At 45.6% G+C, this 18,945-nt stretch overlaps 1 pseudogene; it reads right to left on the bottom strand.

The window, feature by feature from the left end:
- Positions 1–17,916, bottom strand: part of LOC119941261 — an 82,428-nt pseudogene extending 64,512 nt beyond the window's left edge.
- Positions 17,917–18,945: the final 1,029 nt, after the last annotated feature.

Here is an 18,945-nt window from a genome sequence, read left to right on the forward strand (position 1 = left end):
CGAATATAGTTCCTCTTCCAAATAGGGCTCACAGCCTAAGGGGGAGGGAGAACAGGTTTTGGCTCCTCAATCAATCAATCAATCAATCGTATTTATTGAGCGCTTACTGTGTGCAGAGCACTGTACTAAGCACTTGGGAAGTACAAGCTGGCAACATATAGAGACAGTCCCTACCCAACAGTGGGCTCACAGTCTAGAAGGGGGAGACAGAGAACAAAACCAAACATACTAACAAAATAAAATAAATAGAATAGATAGGTACAAGTAAAATAAATTAATAAATAAATAGAGTAATAAATACATACAAACATATATACATATATACAGGTGCTGTGGGGAAGGGAAGGAGGTAAGATGGGGAGATGGAGAGGGGGACGGTGGGGAGAGGAAGGAAGGGGCTCACTCTCGCTCCTCGTGACAGCTGAGGAAACTGAGGCACAGAGAAGTTAAGTGACTTGCCCAAAGTCACACAGCGGACAAGTGGCGGAGGCAGGATTAGAACCCACGACCTCCGGCTCCCAAGCCCGTGCTCTTTCCACCAAGCCACGCTGCTTCTCATAATAATAGTATATGTTGAGCACTTACTATGTGCCAAGTACTGTTCTAAGCACTGGGCTAATCAGGTTGTGTCCCATGTGGGGCTCACAGTCTTCATCCCTATTTTACAGATGAGGTAACAGAGGACCAGGGAAGCGAAGTGACTTGCCCAAGGTCACACAGCGCACAAGTGGCGGAGCCGGGATTAGAACCCACGACCTTCTGGCTCTCGGGCCCATGCTCTATCCACTATGCCATCCTCTCACTTTCCCCACAGCCACCAGGCAGATCTCTCTGGTCTTCCTCAGCCATTCCAAAATCACTGGGGCCAGCAGACTTGCAATGGAAACCTCCAGTGGATGGGCCTGACCTGAGTCAGCTGTGTGACTTCGGGCAAGTCACTTCACTTCTCTGTGCCTCAGTTCCCTCATCTGTAAAAGGAGGATTGAGACTGTGAGCCCCCCACGAGACAACCTGATCACCTTGTAACCTCCCCAGTGCTTAGAACAGTGCTTTGCACATAGTAAGTGCTTAATAAATGCCATCATTATTATTATTATTATTTACTGGGCCACAGGGAACTGGCTTGCAGCCGTTCACAGAACCGAGGAGATCTCTTTCCCACTGCAATAGACTCTGGGAAGTCAATGGAATCAATGCCACCCCGCCCCCAAAACTTAATATTTTTGGCAGAATTTATTTCACCGGGAGAAAACCAAAAGGGACCCTTCAGTGTCCCCAGCATTGTGCCCAAGTCTTTTGAAATATTTGCCACCTATTATCCAGCACTGTTCTCGCTAATTACATACTGTTGCTTTCATAGTCTCCTTCCAATATTTTTTTTTTCTCAGTTTGGACAAAATCCAGCCCTATTCTATTCATGAACAAGTCATTACTCTCAATTTCAGGAGTTTCTCCATATTGAATTTATATGAAATACCCAATTGCAGAGATTATGAATAAAATGTCACTAAGAGGAAAACAATTTACAAACACAGTGATGATTCTGAATTTCACTGAGGGTTTGAGTGTTTTCTAATTCTCTACAGGGGTGGATTGATTGTTTTGCCACTCACAGGTACTAAGCTTTGTACTAATAATAATTGTGGGATCTGTTCGCTCTGTGCCAAGCACTGTTTTAAACATTGGGACAGATACAAAGTAATCAGGTAGGGCACAGTCCCTGTCCCACCTGGGGCTTATACTAAGTAGGAGGAAGAACAGGCTTGGAATCCCCATTTTACAGTTGAGGGAAAGGAGGCACAGAGAAATTGCATCTTGCCCAAGGTCACACAGCAGGCAAATGGCAGTCAGAATTAGAACCCGGATCCTCCAACTCCAAGTCCCGTGTTCTCTCCACTAGGCCACGCTGCTTCTTACCACCCCTTCGTCTTCTGCTGTAATATTTCATATCATTATAAAATCGTTAGTTGGGCTCTTAGCCACTTACTGCTTTATCATTTACTTTGGAATTTACCCAGCCCCGCCTTCCTTTCCACAAAGCCATCGGGGAAGTCCTAGGACTTTGATGACCGTAATTCTGTAACAACCATCGCTTTACAGCTTGGTTCATTTTGGGTTCTGAACTCTGTTCACTCCTTTGCATTCATAAGTTCAAAATACGAAGTGTTCTTTGGTGTCTGGGACCGCCTGTTCCAGTTGGCTGGCCCTCTTCCTTCCTCACCGTCACTGTTCCACCGGGAACATCTGCCATCCTACTGCAATTTATTCGACAATACTACTACTACTAATAATGATAACTGTGGTATTTGTCAAGCGCTTACTATGTGCCTGGCACTGTACTAAGCTCTGGGGTAGAAACAAACTAATCAGGTTGGACACAGTCCTTGTCCCACATGGAGTTCACAGTTTCACTCCCCATTTTACAGATGAGGGAACTGAGGCCCACAGAAGTGAAGCGACTTGTCCAAGGTAACCCAGCAGACAAGTGGTGGAGCTGGAATTAGAACCCAATTGTTGCCAACTTGTACTTCCCAAGCGCTTAGTACAGTGCTCTGCACACAGTAAGCGCTCAATAAATACGATTGATTGATTGATTGAACCCAGGTCCTTCTGATTCCCAGGCCTGTGCTCTATCCATGATGCTGCTCCCCCTTCTAGACGATAGGCTCCTTGAGGGCAGGACCTGTGTCTCCTAACTCTACAGTGCTCAGTACAGTGCTCTGTACAGAGTAGGAGGTGCTCAATAAATACCACTGATTGACTGGGAAAGCCCGGTGACCGGGAGTGGTGACTCCGTAGTCAGAGTCCCTCTGTGGTGTTCGGCCAGGCCCCCTTATACGCCCCAATTTCCATTCCCACTGTGCTTTCACTTTCCTCTGTGGGCTTGAGATAAGTGGTTCCCTTTGCTATTGTTTCCATCCCTCTGCCCCCCAGGCTTGGAAGGCCAGAGATGAAGCCTGGCAAAAGTTGGAAGTGGGTTGGAAGGGCAACGTGCCATGTGATTAACTCCCAACAGCTGGGCTCTGATGATGGATGGCGTTGGATTCCTTATTCAGTTTCTGAGATCTAATATTTTCCACATATACGCCACCAGACCTCTTTGGCTTCACAAGGGTGGGAAACCTAAATTCTTGCTTGTAGAAAGTGACTCATCGAAGTTCTCCCAGACCACGGAGGGAGGACCTTTACCCCACTGAGGGCTGCTGGGAAACTTTTGAGGAGAATGGTCGGTCTCCTTCTCACGCTGACAGTGACACACTACTCCAGTTAATGCATCGGTCTCAGAGGCAGTCTTAGCCGCCTAAGGTGACGAAATGAGAAGGGATCCCAGAGGGATGGGACACAAGAGAGACTTATGAAGGGATCCTTGGGAAGAGAAGCAGCGTGGCCTAGTGGGAACACCACGGACTTGGGGGTCAGAGGGCCCGGCTTCCAATCCCGGCTCTGCCACTTGTCTGCTGTGCGACCTCGGGCGAATGACTTCTCAGTACCTTAGTAACCTTACCTGTAAAATCGGAATTAAATACTGTTCTCCCTCCTCCTTGGAATGGGAGCTCCATGTGGGGCAGGGACTGGGTCCAGCCTGCTTACATTTATGTGCTACAAAAAATTATCTCTCATTTCCTCTTTGGAAATCTGGGTAGAGGCAATTATTCAAGTAAATTTGATACACACAGGCCCTTATGGATGTTTACCTGCACCACAGAGTGCTTAATAAATGTCCTAACTCACACTGGTTTCCTCTCCAGCAAAGGATATTCTACCCGAACCATTCTGCTCCCCCGTAATGCTTGTGCGAACAATTGATGGGTCTCACTTAATTTTTTTCCAGAGTGGAAGATTTATTGGCCTTCTTCGTCCTTCTCTGGAAAACACCTTCAGTGAGGTGATTAGTTTTCAAAGGAAGTGGCACCTCCTTATTTTCACTTTACTCTAGACCCAGGAGGAAAGGAAGAGAGAGCAGGAGGAAGACCGTTAGAAATGAAAGGTCACTGGCATTGATTTCCTCTTTGATGCAGGAGTTGATTTATGGGCCAGTAGCATCGAGGGAATGAGAGGTCTCTCGGCTTGGCTTTTTCTATATGTTCGACCGCACTCGACGGTCATGGGAATTGGAAGGGTTTCCAGGAGGAATCCTTCCCCTGGTCTAGAAGAGTTGGATGTTTTGCTCTTCCACTGAATGAACTTTGGATTTCTGTTGAAGCACCATCCGGATTTATTTTGGAAGTGCGGGAGGGAGGACACACCTGCCTTCCGTAGGTTTTGAGGAAGACTCGGATCCTATCACCAGCCTCTTCCAGTTTCCCTCAGGTAGCTCAGTTCTTCTGGGGAATTAGCAGAAAAATTCTATCGGAACTCCAGCCCTTTTGGCTGGTCTCATTTCCTTCCACGACCCCAAATGGGTCTATTTTTATGTTTGCCTTATGCTTCACTTCAGTAAGCAATGACATCATATAATGTGACTAAAAAGAAAACATTTGTTTGGTTTCTATTTAGATATTCAGTGAGTAAGTAGTATTAGAAAGCAAAGTTATTCTCATTTCACCTACTAGACGGAGTTTTTCTACAAAAAATGGAAGACCGCTGGCAAGAAATCCAAAAATACAAAGTACTTATAGCGGAGTATTACAGCAATTACCATTTGACAACATACTTCGATATGGGTAGCAAATTCTATCGAGAAATGATACAGCATCTGTTCTTAGCAAAAATGAGATGGAAATGGTAATAATAACGTTATGCACTTATGCACCAAGCACTGTGCTAAGTGCTGAGGTAGCTACAATCCAATTAGATTGGACATAATAATAATAATGGCATTTATTAAGCGCTTACTATGTGCTAAGTATTGTTCTAAGCGTGGGGGGGGATACAAGGTGATGAGGTTGTCTCACGTGAGGCTCACAGTCTTCATCCCCATTTTACAGATGAGGGAACTGAGGCACAGAGAAGTGAAGTGACTTGCCCAAAGTCACACAGCTGACAAGTGGCAGAGTTGGGATTGGAACCCAGTTCTCCCGACTTCTGAGTCCATGCTCTTTTCACTAGGCCCCGCTACTCTTCGATTCATCCATTCTCCTCACATATCCAGTCCAGCTACTCTAGATTGAGGCTAGCACAGCTTTGCTACTGGTAGGATGATTTACTTCCAGGACTTCACTGTTAGCGATCCAGTCTGGGACATCAGTCGGCCTGTGCATTTATTGAGCACTTACTATGGGCTGACTGTATTAAGCACTTGGGAGAGCCCAGTACAACAGAGTCGGTAGACACATTCCCGGCCCACAACGCGCTTACAGTTAAGATGGGATGTTGAAGGTGCCATGAAGATCCACCTGGATGGAGCCACTGGTCAAGAAGCCAAACTGCGCATCTGTGCCTGTGTCTGTGATGGGTTTAAGGCCTCAGAACAGCATAGGAGATGGTAATAATAAAAAGAAGAACTGTGCATTTGTTAAGCGCTTACTATATACCTTTTTTTAAACGGTATTCGTTAAGCCTCTCATCTCAGGATCACACCTGAAGGGTTTCCAGTACTCAGAGAAGCAGCGTGGCTCAGTGGAAAGAGCACGGGCTTTGGAGTCAGAGGTCATTGGTTCAAATCCCGGCTCCACCACTTGTCAGCTGTGTGACTTTGGGCAAGTCACTTCACTTCTCTGGGCCTCAGTTCCCTCATCTGTAAAATGGGGATGAAGAGTGTGAGCCCCACATGGGACAACCTGACTACCTTGTATCTACCCCAGCGCTTAGAACAGTGCTTGGCACATAGTAAGAGCTTAACAAATACCAGCATTATTATTATTATTATCATCATTATTATTATTATTACCAGTCTTGACTATTGGGGGAAGTGTCAGGCAGAGGCCTATCCATTCCATTCCTAACTTGGGTAGTGGCTAGTGAGTGGAAGGCAATCTGCTACAAGTAAAAACTCCCCTGTGCTGGGCAGCAGCAGCACAGGAGAGAGTCGTGGGAGGAGACTCAAGTAAACCACTTCTGTATTTTTACCAAAAAAACTCTATGGATACACTATCAGAATGATTGCAGATGGAGGTGGGGCGTTCTGGGAGAGATGCGTCCATGGAGTCACTACGGTTTGGGGACGGCTCGACTGCATAAGACAACATTTGTTAAGTGCTCACTCTGTGCCAGGCACTGCACTAAGCGCTGGGCTTGATAAAAGCTAATTAGGTTGGACACAATCCATATCTCATATGGGGCTCATAGTCTTAATGCCCATTTTACAGATGAGGTAGCTGAGGCACAGAGAAGTTAAGTGACTTGTCCCAGGTCACACTGCAGAACTGGATTAGGACCCAGGTCTTTCTAACTCCCGTGCTCTATCCACTAGGCCATGATATACTCTACTAAGCTTTGGGGTAGAGGATCTTCTGAAGCGTCTACGCACTTGGATCTTGGATCTGTGACCTTTAGAAATTTGATATTCGCCCCGCCCCCAGAGCACTAGTTACCCATCTTTAAGTTATTATAAAGTACTTATCTATTCATATTAATGTTTGTCTCCCACTCTAGACTATAAGCTTGCTGTGGGCACGGAACATTTCTGCTAATTCTGTTGTACTGAACTCTCCCAAGCGCTTAGAACAATGCCATGCACATAGTAAGTGCTCAATAAATACCGTAGATTGATTGAAACAACATAATCAGTTCCCACTAGGCCACACTGCTTCTCGCAATTTTTCAGAGGAAGCTCACATCAGAAGGCAGGAACTCTTTCTCCTTTCCTTAGGCTCCAAGGCAAAACAAAGACTCTTTTTGAATTAGAGAGCGTTTGTCTTCTGCATCCAACCACAAAGGAAATTCCAGGTTATTTTTAAGTGGAAAGTGTCAAAATTAGTGAAACACCCACAGTTGCATTTTCATATTATTTTGCTGAGACTGACCAAGAAGTAATTCAAACTTGAGTAGCTGGGTTCCAGGTGCTCTACTCGGGTAATCTGTTACAGAATGATGATTTTCTTCGACAAACAAATAAGTAACTACTGTTCAGTGATTTAGTTCCAGGTTTTACAGCCGGGAACACAATAAAACGTCAGGTGGAAATATATTAGCAAATATATTTTGGGCCTGAAGACATCTCTAGAGAGAGGACTGAAAATGAAAAGCCAAGAAATCTCAAACATTCTTTACCACCAACCCCTCATCGCCCATCCTCCTTCTCCCTTTAACCTTCCTTTTCCTCTCCCTTCCCCCATTCTTCTCCATCCCCTGTCTCCTCTTCCTTTTTCTCCTCCTCCCCCTTGTCCTCCTTCATTTTCCCTAGACTTCCCTCTCCGACTGAATCCAGTCTGCCTTTCTGTGGTACCACATCAAGATCTAAGAATTCACTCTGGATACTCGTGCTTTCGTTGCTAGGATTAATGGGTTGTGGGGATTAAAAAGCAGTCACATGAGGTCTGCCAGCCAGAGCTGCTGAGACCGAGCTATTACTGCGGCTTAGAGGAGGAATCCTTTTAACGACGAGGGCTTCCGCAAACCAGATTTCAACGTTTCGGGGCCCCGGTGCTTCGAACGCTCTTCCTCCTGCTCCTCCTGCCCGTCTCTGGGGTCCGGCCCGGCCCGGGGGCTAGAGAGACCAGAAGGTTTCGACATGACCTGGCCCCCTCACAGGCTAAAGCATCTCACGAGGCTGTCTCTGGGGGTGGGGAAGATCTATTTCCCTTTGGTTCTACTGCTGGACCTGAAGTAAGGGGAGGATGGGAGGCAAAGATGGAGGAAGAGAGAAAGACACATAAAAAGGACAGGGAGGAATGGAGAGAGGGGAAGAGAGAGTGGGACAGGAACTGTGTCCAACCTGATTGACTTGTATCTACTCCCTCCTTCCCTTCCCCACAGCACCTGTATATATGTATGTACATATTTATTACTCTATTTATTTATTTATTTATTTTACTTGTACATATCTATTCTATTTATTTTATTTTGTTAGTATGTTTGGTTTTGTCTCCCCCTTTTAGACTGTGAGCCCACTGTTGGGTAGGGATTGTCTCTATATGTTGCCAATTTGGACTTCCCAAGCGCTTAGTACAGTGCTCTGCACACAGTAAGCGCTCAATAAATGTGATTGATTGATTGATTGAAAAGAGTGCAGAGAGAGAGAGAGAGAGAGAGAGAGAGGGAGGGAGGAAAAGAGAGAGTCTTACGGATGAGGTAACTGAGGCCCAGAGAAGTGACATAACATGCCCAAGGTCATGCCAAAGACAAGTGGCAGAGCTGGGATTAGAACCCAGGTCCTTCTGACGCCCAGGCTCGTGCTCTATCCACTAGACCACACTGCTTCCCTAGATATGGACATAAGTGCTCATCTGATAAGGGTCCTACCATAATACTGGTTTTCAACCTGTGTTGGCTAGAAGGAGAAACTGAGGTTTTTACAACTGTTTCACTCGCCGGATCCCTGCCACTGATGTAATCTTTATTTTTGTTATAGGTGAGGGAGGTTGAGACCCCTGAGTGTTGGATGATTTCCTTTCGATCCTTTCCCCAACTGGGTGAGAAATATGCTTTTCACACTTGAAGCAATTCTCTCACTTTCAGGAAAAGAACAAGGAGCCTTCAATAGCTACAACGCAAGTCAAGTTACTTCCGATGTCCCTGATTCTAATCCAACTGACTTCCTCTGGGGAAGGGAAGCTCCCTTTTCCACCTTTGTGCAGCATGGCCTAGTGGAGAAGCTACTTAAAATGCATTTTTCCTGTGCTCCCTTCTCTGTCCATGCCATCTTGTACTGTCATGGGTCCCCCCAGCTCCTTGTGTGTCCCTCTGTCCAGTGCTGGACCTCCAAAGACCTAGCACCCCACCCTAAAACCTTCCCCCCGAATGCTGCCCCCCCCCAAAGATCTAACCCCCCACTCTAAGCCCCTCCCGCCCCCCTCAGCTGAGGGATCTGAGCAGGCTGAGCTGCAGAGGAACCATGTGGCAGGAAAGGGCTGGAAGTAGGAGGGTGGGGGAGATGGGGCAAATTTTAAAAAAATTTAAAAAAGACCTGGGTTTTAATCCTGACTCCATCACTTGACTACTGTGTGACCCCGGGGCAAGTCACTCAAATTCTCCGTGCCTCAATTCTGGTAAATCAGAAACAGGTAAAAATGGGGGTGAAATACCTGTTCTCCCGCCCTCTGACTAATAATGATGATAATTATAATAATACTACTTAGTAAGCACTTACTCTGTGCCAACCACTGTTCTAATCACTGAGGTAGATACCAGACAATCAGGTTGGACAAATACCCCATCACACATGGGGCGCACAGTCTAAGTAGGAGGGAGTAGGATTTACCCTCCATTCTACAGATGAGGAAACTATGTGCCAAGCACTGTTCTAAGCGCTGGAGTAGATACAAGTCAATCAGGTTGGACACAGTTCCTGTCCCACATGGGGTTCACATTCTTAATCCCCGTTTCATAGATGAGGTCATTGAGGCCCAGAGAATGAAGTGACTTGCCCCAGGTCATGTGCCCTATAAGTGGTTGAGCCGGGATTAGAACCCAGGTCCTCGGACGCCCAGGCCCGGGCTCTATCTACTAGCCCATGCTGCATCCTCTTCCTCTGGGACAAGGACTGCCTGATCCGACCGCACTGCCTCAATCCCAGTGCTCAGCACATAGCTGGCACGTAATAAATACCACTAGGACTATTATTATTGCTATTATTTCGGGTCGTGGAATTGGCACATCTGGGCCGGAGGCGCCTGGTCAGGAAAGCATTCAGGCTTTCTGGGGATCGGGGCGACCAGGTGGGAAACCACAGGGGCCCAGGTTTAAAGGAGGGTGGAGGCAGTGGGGGCCGCGGGCAGTGAGGAGGGTGTGGGGAGTAATAAAATCAAATGATGGCTCACCAGGGAGATGGGTGCCAACAACTGGGTGCCAAAGGGCACTAAGCTTGCTGGGGACGCCCAACAGTCATGGCATCCTTTGAACTCAGGGCTCTGAGGGTTTCCAAAAGAATACTAATGATGGCATTTATTAAGCGCTTACTATATGCAAAGCACTGTTCTAAGCACTGGGTAGGTTACAAGGTGATCAGGCTGTCCCACGTGGGGCTCACAGTTTTAATCCCTATTTTACAGATGAGGGAACTGAGGCCCAGAGAAGTGAAGTGACTTCCCCAAAGTCACACAGCTGACAATTGTCAGAGCCGGGCTTTGAACCCATGACCTCTGACTCCAGAGCCCGTGCTCTTTCCACTGGGCCACGCTGCTTCTCTACTGAGCCACGCTGCTTCTCAAAAAAGAAGAAGAAGAAGCCTCAAAGAAGACCGGGCTCCTTAATTTCCTCAAGGAGCTTAACGCTGCAAAGCAAGAGAGTGAGCAGATTCTCATAGGCTCGCTTGACCTCGCTTTACAACATCAGTGCAGAACCCGTAAAAATTGGGGATGCATATCCACAAATTCCAAATTATGGGATTGACCAGGGCCAGGCGGAGCTCATCCGGAAAATGGCACCGAAGAGTTAAGTTGGGAGTGGAGTTTTCCATGCGGGGAAGGAGATCATTTGGTGGAGGGGAGGGGGAAGGAGAGGGGCTAAGGGGATCATAAAGGCTTGGAAGAGGTAGGCTTGTGCTTAGGGTTGGGTGGGCAGTTGAAGCAAAAGCCAGAGTGTCCTAGGGGAGGTAGGGAATGGGTTGGGTGGTCTGGGAATATCTTTCCAAGCCTTGCACCCAATGGGTGTTCAATAAATGCCATCACTCCCCTTACGGGAGCTGTTAGGAGAAGAGAGGCCGGGGTGGGGAAGACGGGAGATGAGTGCAAGTGGGCAGAATCTTGGAGAATCCGCACTCTGAAACCCCTAGGTCTTTAAAATTTATAGAATAAGTGCAAATATATGGGTCATTGTCTTCAATAATTTGTGAAAAACTTCTTTCAAATGAAATGTTCTGCCAGTCTAAGGACTCCATCACTTTGCCCCCGCCTCCCTCCCCTCGCTCCTCTCCTACTCCGACCAAGCCGACACATTTCGCTCTTACCGCCACTGTACCTCAATCTCATCTACCTCTCCACCATCCTACCTCTGGCCTGGAACACCTTCCCTCTTTATACCCGCCAGACATCACTCTCCCCACCTTCAAAGCCTTATTGAAGGCACATCTCCTCCAAGAGGTTTTCCCTAACGAGGCCCTAATTCCTCTTCTCCCACTTTCTTCCGCATTGCCCTGATTTGCTCCCTTTAATAATAATAATGGCATTTATGAAGCGCTTACTATTTGCAAAGCACCATTCTAAGCGCTGGGGAGGTTACAAGGTGATCAGGTTGTCCCACGGGGGGCTCACAGTCTTCATCCCCATTTTCCAGATGAGGTAACTGAGGCTCAGAGAAGTGAAGTGACTTGCCCATGATTTGAACTTGGATTTGAACCCATGACCTCTGACTCCAAAGCCCGGGCTCCTTCCACTGAGCCACGCTGCTTCTCCCTTTAATCACTCTTTCCTCAGCCCCACAGTACTTATATAGCTATCCATTTTTAAAAAATTTATATTCGTGTCTGTCTCTCCTCCTGAACTGTAAACTTGTCGTGGGCAGGGAATGTGTCTATCAACTCTGTTATACTGTACTCTCCCAAGCGCTTCATACAGTGTTCTGCACACAGTAGGCACTCAATAGATACGATTGACTGATTGATTTTTTTTGGCTTAGTACAGTGAATCACAGATAGACGACATCTTAAGAGAAGGATTGCAGGAAAACTGCTTCTTTATGTGCTCAAAAATTAGTCTTGGAGGAAGATTTTTTTCCCAGTCAATCAATTATATTCATCGAGTGCTTACTAAATGCAGAGCACTGTACTAAGTGCTTGAAAGAATACACTTTGAGTTGGTAGACACATTCCCTGACACCTGTTCATATATGTTGCCAACTTGTACTTCCCAAGCGCTTAGTACAGTGCTCTGCACACAGTAAGTGCCCAATAAATACGATTGAATGAATGTCAACATGTTTTGTTTTGTTGTCTGTCTCCCCCTTCTAGACTGTGATCCCGTTGTTGGGTAGGCACCGTCTCTATAGGTTGCCAACTTGTACTTCCCAAGCGCTTAGTACAGTGCTCTGCACACAGTAAGTGCTCAATAAATATGATTGAATGAATGAATGAACAAGGAGCTTAGAGTCTAGAGGGGGGTTGACTCTCCAAAGGTTAAGCACTTTTTTTAACGTCTTCTTCCTAGTGACCCTAAGACATGAGATAATTTTCCTTTCTGGAGAGCTGACACAAAACAACAGTTAGAGATAATATGTTCGATTTGGGATACATCAGTATCAAGGAGAGTTAATGAAGTTGGAGGGAATACAGAGAGTCGACACTCAATGATTAGAGGAACGTAGACAAGTTCTTGAAGGACGATTCCCAGAGTTACATCAGAAGAGCTTGGGAAATTGACAATTGACAATCACCTTCAACTAGTCCCAAGATGAAAGCAAAGAACAGTATTTGAAGAAAGAGTGATGGAGAGAAATGAAGACAAGGAAAAGCTAAGGCATGTGCCAGGGAAAACCACGAGTATTCGTGATGTGGATTTTGGATTAGATTGTCGTCAAAGGACACTGTCCATAACCAAAGAGTGACCACAGTGCGAACAGAGAGGACAACGTGATCCACTCTGCTGGAGGAAAAACTTAGTTTTGGATTAGAAAGGCAATTTTTAGAGGGTTCATGAACCCTCGTGGTAGGAGTCTGTGAGACGCTTCAATCCGAAAAACACATCCACACGTTTCCCTCCAAACGAGCATTTCTTGATGTTTTTATAAAACATACAACAACCATCGCATACTAGGCTGCTGGGTTATAGTTTTTGCTTTTTTTTAAAAAAACAGCTTTATACCCTGAGTTTCATGATCAAAGATTTTTTTTTTCCTCTTTCAGTTTTCTATGTTTGACATTCAGCATAATAACTGTTTACAGTTGGGGGTCGGGGAAAGCAATACGAAAAGAACTCCTCAACATAAAAGCTTCAAAATGGAACCGTTATTATCGCCAGTCACAGTTTAGGCTTTAGTAGCTTCCACAATAACCCTTTAAAGATTGGACAGTGTAATCCTCTGAAATTGTTCTATTCATTGTCAGCCTATAGGCCGCCCCGGGTTGCTTACAGACAAGCCGGATGACTTTGAATCAGACTTTTTGACAAAATGGTTCTGGGGCCCCTCGCCTTTCAACATATATCCAGGCATCATTTCATAAAATTAATTCAGGGTAAATAATGCACCCCCACCATTCCAACAATCAGTGGGATTTATAATAATAACTGCGGTATTTGTTAAGCGCTTACTACGTGAACAAACAGTGTGGCTCAGTGGAAAGAGCCCGGGCTTTGGAGTCAGGGGTCATGGGTTCAAATCCCAGCTCCACCAATTGTCAGCTGTGTGACTTTGGGCAAGTCACTTCGCTTCTCTGGGCCTCAGTTACCTCATCTGTAAAACGGGGATTAAGGCTGTGAGCCCCTCGTGGGACAACCTGATCACCTTGTAACCTCCCCAGTGCTTAGAACAGTGCTTTGCACATAGTAAACACTTAATAAATGCCATCATTATTATTATTACGTGCCAAGCACTGTTGTAAGCGCTGGGGTAGACACGAGATAATCGAGTTGGACACAGTGGTGTTCCCTCACAGGGCTCACAGTCTTAATCTCCATTTTACAGATGAGAGAACTGAGGCATAGAGAAGTGACTTGTCCAAGGTCACACAATGGACAAGTGGTGGAGCTGGGATTAGAACCCATGTCCTTCTGACTTCCAGGGCTGTCAGGCTGTTTCTCTTTTTTGAGAGCTCACTGTGTGCAGAGCACTGTACTAAGCCGTTGGGAGAGCACGATACCCAGGAGTTGGTAATAATAATAATAATAATAGTAATAACAATAATAATAATAGCATTTATTAAGTGCTTACTATGTGCAAAGCACTGTTCTAAGCGTTGGGGAGGTTACAAGGTGATGAGGTTGTCCCATGGGGGGCTCACAGTCTTCATCCCCATTTTACGATGAGGGAACTGAGGCCAAAAGAAGTGAAGTGACTTGCCCAAAGTCACACAGCTGGCAGTTGGCAGAGCCGGGATTTGAACCCATGACCTCTGACTCCAAAGCCCGGGCTCTTTCCACCGAGCATGGTAGACATGTTCCCTGCCCAAAGTGAGCTTCCAGTCTAGAGGGGGAGACAGGCATTAACATAAATCCACAGCAAAGGGGCCCTGCGCTAGCTGGAATTGAACACGAACAAGATGCAATTCCTGGTCTTAAAATATTCCGCCGGTTCTAAACCAAACAGGAATCGTTTTTACCTCGGGAAGTAAAGGCTTCTACGAGACAGTCGCATCTTCCAACTTGCATTGAAGGTCCTCCATAAATTTGCCTTTTTTCCTCACCAAAGATTTTCTGTGACTGAGAAGCATTAAGACAAGTTGAGCGGGGACTCTGCCGGAGGAGGAGAGGTCAAACGTGAACAAACCCGCTGAGACTGGCCTGGAAGCAGAAGAGGAGAATAAATAATAATAATCATCACAATTAGGGTATTTGTTTGGTGCTTACTATATCCAAGCACTGTACTAAGCGCTGGGGTAGATACAAGATAATCAGGTCCCACATGGGGCTCACGGCGTCAAGTAGAAGGGGGAACAGGTTTGAATCCCCATTCTGCAGGTGAGGGAATTGAGGCACAGAGAAGTCAAGTGACTTGCCCAAGATCACACAGCAGGTGAGTGGTGGCGCTGTGATTAGAACCCAGGTCCTCCCACTCCCAGGCCCATGCTCTTTCCACTGGGCTGTGCTGCTTTCCTTCATGAATGGATGAAAGAAGGAAATTGGAAAAAAACGGAATCTAATCGCAAAGGATATTTCTAGGACCTCTCAGACGGTTGCATTAGTCAGAAGCGTCTTATTAATATCCCTGTAACGCAGTGTCTTCAGACTACTTTGATGAATTGATGTAGAAGATATGTCTTCGTGTCAAAAGGGCAGAATTCTGACAGGTCCCTCAAAATGCTCCTAATCTGCTTCTCATCAAAAATGAGTATCAGGCAAGTCAAATTTTCCTGTTGGATTTCATGTAGATAGATTTTATCTGTTCCTGTGGGCAAACACTCAGAGATCATTGGATGAGGGCAGTATTTTACTGTATTTATAAAGATCTAAACTACGGCGATAAAGCGTACGGTTTAAGCCCTTTTATATTTCATTCAAAGCACGAATTGATTCTTGACATTTCTGCAGTTTATCCCACTACCTTCTGTAGGCCCCCTTATATAGGATACTCTGGTGGGGGTAGGCAGAGAGGACTGCTTGAAAAGGTCTTCAGCATATTAAATATGAAATGCTTAAATATTAAACATCAACTCTCTAGACTGTAAGTTCCTTGTGGGCAGGGGGTGTGTCTACCGATTCTGTTGTACTGTAATCTCCCGAGCACTTAGTACAGTGTTCTGCACACAGTAAGTGCTCAATAACTACCACTGATTGTCTGATCAAAGTCAAAAGAGTTATTTGGCATCCTCTCTAGACTATACGCACACCCTCCAGACCGCAGGCTCGTCCTGGGCAGGGGACATGTCTCCCAACTCTGCTGTACTGTACTTTCCCAAGCGCTTAGTACAGTGCTCGTTAATCAATCAATCGTATTTATTGAGAGCTTACTGTGTGCAGAGCACTGTACTAAGCGCTTGGGATGTACAAGCTGGCAATGTATAGAGACAGTCCCTACCCAACAGTGGGCTCACAGTCTAGAAGGGGGAGACAGAGAACAAACCCAAACATACTAACAAAATAAAATAAATAGAATAGATAGGTACAAGTAAAATAAATAAATAGAGTAATAAATATGTACAAACTTATTTACATAATAAGTGCTCAATAAATACCAATAAATTAATCAATAGATTGATCTCTAAACTGTAAGCTCATTATGGGCAAGACACGTGGCTGCTAATTTTATTGTATTGTACTCGCCCAAGAGCTTAGTACAGTTCTCTGCATGGAGCAAGCGCTCAATAAATACTGCTGATTGACTGATTGATTGACTGATGCAAAATCTGCTTCCTGGCTGTAAAGAGCCAGAACATGAAAGCCCCTGAGCCTCTTCTTCTGACATTTTGATGGAAAGCTTTGGCATCTTTAGAACAGACACTAACACTTGAACTCACAGAAGAGTCAGCCCCACAGTTCAGGGAAAGACTCTAAAATCCCTTTAGCCTTGCTATTTACCCGTAAAATGCACATACGCACAAATGTATTTGGAAGAATCTAAAAATACATGCATAGGACTGCCCTTCAGTTTCAAAGATTGCATTACTGATGTCTGTGCAAGCAAATAATATGCAAATATGGCTGAGAAGACCAACGTGTGACTGACACTTGTTTCTGCATGAGGCGCAAATAAAAATAGTTCCTTGCTTTAATAATGATTGCCCCATATTGGGCCTGTCTGCTTTCAAACCTGCCTCTCGCTCTCCTGATTTTCACAAAGCCTTTGCCCAGGGAAAGGGCAACTGTCTCCCAACTTCAAGCCCTCTGAAACGCTCATCTCAATCAATCAATTGTATTTACTGAGTGCTTACTGTGTGCAGAGCACTGTACTAAGCGCTTGGGTGGGTACTCTAGAAGAATATAATGGACACATTCCCTGCCCACAACGAGCTTATAGTGATGGCATTTATTAAGCGCTTACTAGGTGCAAAGCACTGTTCTACAGTCTACAGGACTCATTCGGTGAACATCCAATGATTTCTTTTGACAATTCCAGTTGTTCATCATTTTTTCTGTCTGTCTCCCCCATTAGAGTAAGCACTCTCTGATGGCAGGGAATGTTTCATTTCTTTAGACTGTAGACTGAGGACAGACTGTTAGCTCATTGTGGGCAGGGAACGTGTCTGCTAGTTCTTTCGTATTGTGAGCCCTCAGTAGATAGCTTTGATTGATTGATTTTGTACACCCCAGGCATTTAATACAGCACCCTGCACCAAGTGGGCACTCTGGAAATACTACTATTACTATCACAGCAACTGCTACCATGATAGATGCCCTGTCACAGAGGTGATGAGGGCAATGGCCCCTCGGCTTTCTGAACTTTTCCTTCCAGCCTTGGTCATCCCAGGTCCTTGATCGGGCCGATGAGTTCTGGATCGGGGCTGAAAAGACCCAAAATGGGGGCTTCCTCACTTATTAGCCCCCTGAGGGAAAGGATGGCATCTACCAACTCTACTGTACTTTATCCAGCGCTCATTACAGTGCTCTGCACACAGTAATGCTCAATAAATCCACTGATTGATGGATTACTAGCTTGTCAAATTCTGTCCCCTCCCAGTCTCCATCCCCTCTACAATCCCTGCTCCTTTGTCACCCCCCACACTCAAAATTAAGTTAGCACCAATGCCTACTATAACAACAAATATTACAACAATGCCACTACAACAACAAATATTATTACAACAATGCCACTACAACAACTAATGACTACTAGAACTACTACTACTATAAATGTACTACAACGACAACTAGAACTACTACTACTATGATTACTACTACTATTACTGCGCTCACCACCACCACTAATGATCAGAGAAGCAGCATGGCCTGGTGGACGGAGCACGGGGTTGGGAGCCAGAAAGACCTGTGTTGTAATCCCGGCTCTGCCATTTGTCTGCTGGTGACCTCGGGAAAATTGCTTCACTTCTCTGGGCCTCAGATACCTCATCTGGAAAACGGGGATTAAGACTGTGAGCCCCATGTGGGACGTGGACCACGTCCAACCTGATTAGCTTGTATCTACCCCAGCGCCTAGAACAGTGCCAGGCATATAGTAAGCGCTTAACAAATACCATACCAAAAAAGACACAGACAGAGTTCCAGGACTGCGGCTTGACTTAATTTCTTCAGCAAACATTTCATCTTCCGCCTGATAACTTTCAAGAAACATGAATCTTTCTATTGTTCCACTGTCTTTTGGTTAACCTCTGTCTTGAAACCTCTGGGTTGCCATTTTTTACTCCATTTATTTCAGGCTCTGCTAGGTTTCATATACAGAATAAAAAGACAGTTTCATCCCCCGATATATCCGAGGGCCTGCCAACCTGTGGAGAACCCCTAGAGACTTAGTCCACTTGCTCTCTCAGGGACAAGATAAACTCCGGGAAGAATAATTTCTCACACTGAGCATCATTCACTCTCAGTTTTAAATTACTAGGTGCTTCAAACTGCTCCACGTCTACCTAGCCACCTTCAGCCATTAATCTGCAGTTTACCCTAAATTCGCCCCTACTACAACGTGTCTCTCCAGTGATAATCAAACTAATCACTACCTATTACTATCTGGAAAATGGGGAAGAAGACTGTGAGCCCCACCGTGGGACATCCTGATCACCTTGTAACCTCCCCAGCGCTTAGAACGGTGCTTTGCACATTGTAAGCGCTTAATAAATGCCATTATTATTATTATTATTAAAGAACAAATAGCAAGTCAATCTGTCTCAGGTTTTATTCTGCATTGTCTCTAAACTGTCATTCTGCACCCCTCTCCCCACTCCCCCAAAGCCTTCAATGGTTACCCACTCTTTTCTGCAATCCAGTAGAAACTCCTGATTATTGGCTTTTAAGGCACTCAGTCAGTTCCCTTCTTATCCACTCATTCTCTCTCCCACTATACCGCAGCTGTCACTCTCCATTTTTTTTAGGGCATTTGTTAAACGTTTACTATGTGCCAGCCACTGTTCCAAGTGTTGGGGCAGATCCAAGCTAATTGGGTTGGACACGGTCCATGTCCACATTTTATAGATATGGGAACTGAAGCCCAGAGAAGTGAAGTGACTTGCCCAAAGTCACACAGCATTCCCCCCCCCACCTCCTTCCCCTCCCCACAGCACCTGTATATATGTTTGTACAGATTTATTATTACCTCATCTGTCAAATAGGGATTAAGACTGTGAGCCCCCCGTGGGACAACCTGATC

Source organism: Tachyglossus aculeatus, chromosome 20 (assembly GCF_015852505.1).
Source record: "Tachyglossus aculeatus isolate mTacAcu1 chromosome 20, mTacAcu1.pri, whole genome shotgun sequence".
Lineage (NCBI taxonomy): Eukaryota > Metazoa > Chordata > Mammalia > Monotremata > Tachyglossidae > Tachyglossus > Tachyglossus aculeatus.